We start from the raw sequence: 5,497 nt of genomic DNA, 5'->3' as shown, positions 1-5,497 counted from the left end.
ACAAAATCATCGCTGCCTATTTTTAAAAACCACCACAATCATTTTAAAAGCGATTTCTAACATCTGTTCGTGTTGCAGTGGGTGAGTGTGAGCAGCGCCGCTGAGAAAGTGGGTTCAAGCCCCTCGGTGAGATTCGGCAAATGCCATTGCTCCCCAGAGTGACAGATGACCACAATAATAATCCTTGCATTTGATAGACCGCCTGGTCACATCTTTGAGACATCTTAATGCGCTTCACGATACCCTGTAAAGCGTAGTGACTGTGTATTGTGCAGGCGAAACACAGCAGCCAGTTTGCAAAGATCAACAGCCATGGAATGACCAATTTTATTTCGAGGACCATTGGCCAGGACACCAGCAGGAGAGAGAAACTCCCTTCTCTTTTTGAACAGCGCCATGGGATCTCTAATGTCCACCTGAACTTGTAGAAGGGACCTCGGTTTAACATCTCATCCGAAATTCGGTACTTCTAACAATGCAACACCCCCCCCCCCCCCCCCCAGCCCTGCACTTGGGTATCATCTTACACTATGTGAGTCCAAGTCCCGACATGAAGCTTGAACCCACAACCTTCTGACTCTCGGAGGCGAGAGAGCTAATGCCTGAGCCAGGCTGACACACAACACAACAGAACATGAAAGCAGGAAGCTTCCAGTTTCTGCCCTTGGGTGTATGTGGAGTGACTGATCTCAGCCAAGTCAGTATTAGCGTACAATCAGCTTCCTATGGTCTGTACCATTGGCAGCTACAGAAAAACTCCCAATTGTATCTAATCTGCATAAATCGTATCATCGACTGAGTCGTACATCTGCCCAAGTCCTGTTCATTGCATTTGATGCAGCGCCTTATCGCGTCTTTGAGACGTCTCAAAGCGCTTCACAGAATATAGTGTAAAGTGAATTGACTATATTTTGTGGGCGAAATCTTGCATATATATAAAAAAATATTAAATATATGGTCCCAACTGATACAACTTTTATGAGGTTTACTGTACACCTGCCTAATTACAGGCTGGCGAGGAGCCTGTATTTCTGTACTCAGCGCAGCCCCAGCAGCAAAATGCACTAAAAATACCTTAACAGTAAGTGCCAGCGAGTAGTGAGTCACTGGGCAAATCCAGCAGCCGAGTGACTGAGAGCTGCAGTGTCTGGGAGCATTACCTCAGGGCAGCATCTCAGCCAACCTGCGAGGGGCATCTCCCCTCTGCTGTATGTCTGCCTCTGCTAGTGCCACCCACCACCAGTAGGTAAGCCAACTGGCTCTTCTTTAAAGCCCTCCACAGGCTTGCTCCTTCCTACCTCTGCGACTCACTAAAACATTACCGACCTGTCTGCTCCTTCCACTCGGAAGGCACTGACCTGCTCCATATCTCCCATCTTGTCCACTTCACCATCTGCAGTCAAGCCTTCAGCATTTCTACCCCACACCCTCTGGAACTCTATTCAAGAGCTCCTTCACTTCGTCCCTCCAGTACCTCCTTCAAGGACCATCTCAAGACATTCCTATTTGAATGCAACTTCAGTCATCCACCAGATAAGTTCCTCAGTTCACTTCCTGGCTGCTTTTAGAACTTTGCTGTGTGCAAAATAGCTGCAGTGCTGGTCTACAAAGACAGTCACTACACATCACATTAAACACAGTGAATAATAATAATAATCCTTGCATTTGATATAGCGCTTTTCACGTCTCAAAAGCGCTTCACAGAATATACTGTAAAGTGAATTGACTGTATATTTGTGGGCGAATGCGGCAGCCAATTCCTCACAGCAGTGTCCCATAAACAGTTATGGATTGAAAATGACCAATTTATTATTGTTTTTTGGAGTTTATTATTAGACGTGAAGTATTATTATTATTATTAGTGAAGTGCTTGAGATGTTTTGATGCGCTATCTCTATAGGAAACATCCCACTCATTTTCTTACATAAGATACTATAAAAATGCTCTTTCTTTCTACGACTAATATAAAAGTCTTCAGTCCTGACCCCAGAGAGACTTTTCTGGCTGTTTAAAAGGAACTAAACACTGTATAAAGTGCTTTTTGCTAAAAAAAATTAATCCACTTATCTGCTATCTGTGGAGAAGAAAGTCTCTTTAGTCTCACTGGTGGTCCATCTTTCTGCAGTCATGTGCTCAGTTCTGCACTTCCAGGCTAAATAAAGTCTGCTCACAGCTAAACACTGTGATGATATTAATATTTATAACAGCCTGACCCAATCCTAACCCCAAATCCAGACTCATGCATTATCCATCAGGAGGCTGGCTGTTCAGCATGTCCCTGTCACATACCACCACCGCAGATTTTTAATACAATCTGACTGCCTTTCCCTCATATTGTACAACATGTGGGGTTCTGGTGCATAGTGATTAGCGCACTCGTCTCGCAACAGGATCCACGTTTGATTCCCAGGCGGGGCGACACCTGAGGCAACTTACCTTATTCCTCATGACTCTGTTTTCTCAGCAGTAAGTAGGAACCCAGTTGTCAGTCGATTGGTGGATTGCTTTTCGGGGGTAATAATCCCTAAAAAAAATTGGTTCACTCAATCCATGACTGTTTGTGGGACGCTGCTATGCGCAATTGGCTGCCGAATTTTGCCTGCAAAATAGTCAATTCACTTTACAACATATTCTGTGAAGCGCTTTGAGACATCTCTATGTGATAACGTGTTATATTAAATGCAAGGATTATTGATATTATTTCACCAGCTCAGCTGTTGCAGGTAGGAGAGGAACCAACCTATAAATATGGTATTAAACTAAAACCAGTTGGCTTAATGCTCGCAGACACAACAGCTACTCCCAGACAAGCTGCAATCCTCATTGACATTCCTTCACTTCCGTCTCTCGGATGACAGTTGGCTTGGGATCCATCCCGTCCTGCCAACCAGCACAGCAACATCCTGTGGGTGAGTGAGTAATGGTTGCAACATTCCTTACACAGTAATTGTGTGGAGACCAAATTACGCACGAGCGAAGGGAAAAGACTTCTACAAAAATAAATCTTACTTAAATTATAGCTTTCAAAGGCGAATTGGATAAGTACTTAAAAAATTGCAGGGCTATGGGGTAAGAGCGGGGGAGTGGAACTAGTTGGTAGCTCTTTCAAGGACCTGGCAGAGGTACGATGAGCCAAATAGCTTCCTTCTGTGCTGTAAAATTCTGATTCTATGAACCTTCCCCCAACACCCACCACCCCCATTAACCAGGATTTTGCGCGTAAACGAGCAATTCTTTGTTCTGATCTTCAAACTCCTCCAGTCTCGCCCAACCTCCTCAGTCTCAAGTGTCCTGTTCCAGACAGCATCCTCAACCCATCACTGCTCACCTCCCACCACACAACCAGCAGCCTAGCTTTCAGCCACTGATATTATATATAGGCACTGTATCAATTGCAAATGATGGAGCACGACACTGAGCCGGGGACCAAAGGCAGTCAAAGAGGAAGGTCTTCAGTCGCGACTCAAGACAGAGCAGATGTTAGGGTTATATCCACCACGAGCTAAGTTAAGGCTCCCACTTCCCAAACCCACCACCTGGAGCTCCACTCCCATCACCTTTAAACGGAAAAGATGCCACCAGCATGGTGCCACATAATAAGAGGCCACGAAAATGAGTCTGGATTCACATTTATTGAAGCCGGTTTGCGTGACGAGATATCCTGATCTGGGCCAGCACTGGAGAAAAAGCGAGATGCCACACCGCTAACATTGGGGGATAAAGCCAAACACTTGACTAACTCTCTGGTCATTATCACACTCAAATCTGAAATGTACAGAAAAACAAGTTGGGACTGAAGAGTGAAATTGGACAGGAAATATTTACTTCCATTGTACATCTGTGAATGTCTCAGTCAATGATACATACTCATTGTCACTCTTTCCACTTCCACTATTCCACAAAGAACATTTGTAAAATCAGTGACAAATCAATGGAGGGATTTTTAAAACTCCCCAAGTGGCAATTGAAATGAACTCTTTCTGTTTGAGTGATTCAGGCCCAATCAAGTGTAGGGGACTCTTTAGACACAGAGCAACTTGTGGGAAGAAAAGCAACATGTCTGTTGAGATGTAAACAGGAGAGAGGGGTAAAAGAGCAAGGAACAGACACACAGGGAGAATGAGAAACATAGCAAGAGAAACTGAGAGCGAGCGAGATAAAGTGAGTGATAGAGGGGAAGAAATAGTGCAAAGGAGCAAAACACAGAGCAAAAGGGAGAGAAGAGAGAGACAAGCACACACAGAAGAAAGAATCTACCACAGTAGTTTCACCAAGGCTAGTGTAAATCATTGTCAGCCCGCTCTATTGTTAGGTTATACAGACTAACCTTTTTATTAGCAGTCTAAAGGCTGTTGCACTTTTGGTTCTCTTTACTGCTTTATTAAAAACAAACACACCAGTGGACCAACCGCGCATTTCCCAAAGCTGGGCTAACTTTGGTAAATAGTTCCAACAAAATACTCCCCAGCCCCCCCGTGGGAACAGCCCTCGCCTCCTCTTCCTCCCTCCACTCCTCACGAGGAGGAACAAATGGAACCACCCTGCCCCGCCCCCCAACCATCTCTCCTGGATGCCTCCAGTGCGCATCGCAAATAGTGCTTTAGAAAGTAACATGGTTTTAAAAATAAGAACAGCCTCACACACGCTATGGAAGTATGGAATATGCTAATTATGCCATCTTTAGTGGTAAATATATTACTTACTGCTTTCATAATATATGCAATGTTATATTAGGGAAAGGCATTATTATCCAGACCTCGTTTCAGTACAACAAATTCATCTTTTAAGTTCATGCAAATAGAAAGTAGAAGCCTTGCACAGTTGAATTTGTGGTAATTCCTTTCGGAACTAACACACAATAATACACTGAAGTACTTTACATCGGTAGTGTTTACAATGAGCGCGCGGGGGAGGGTGGGGGAAACAAAACACGGTGTGCCAATAACTGCAACGGCTTAAACGTGAATGGTGACAGATTTTCTTGCGACCACAGATAACGTACGTAGCTGAGAAGAAAAACAAAACAAGTCTGCGTTGGTTTTTTTTTCCCCACAAAAGCACGCGCGTCAACTCAACTCGCCATTCCACTGAAACGAGAGGAAAAACACCTCGGTACTGGATAAAAATAACATCTTCAAAATTAAATTAATAAAAAAAAATCTAAAACGAGTGACTGCCTGTGCTATCTATCTACCTAGTGCACGTCAAGTCAAGCACCTACCGACACTTTGCAGGTGGGTGGGTCAGGCACTTGTATCTAGTAGGTTTGGTTCTCCTTCTCTTTCCCACCCCCCTCCCCTTCCCAAAAAAGTGCTCCAATTCCCCTCAACCCCTCCCAAAAATAAAAAAAATCACATTCCAATTCAAAGATGCGATTTGGTCTTTGTTTGGGAATTCAGCAAACATGATTTTAAAAAAATCTAATGCTCCCACCCCACCCAACTCAATTGGGTAAATCGTTAAAAATTATTTGTACTGTGGCATCCTTTCTACATCA

Source organism: Callorhinchus milii, unplaced genomic scaffold (assembly GCF_018977255.1).
Source record: "Callorhinchus milii isolate IMCB2004 unplaced genomic scaffold, IMCB_Cmil_1.0 Scaffold14, whole genome shotgun sequence".
Taxonomy (NCBI): domain Eukaryota; kingdom Metazoa; phylum Chordata; class Chondrichthyes; order Chimaeriformes; family Callorhinchidae; genus Callorhinchus; species Callorhinchus milii.
Note: the sequence above shows the minus strand (reverse complement) of the source record.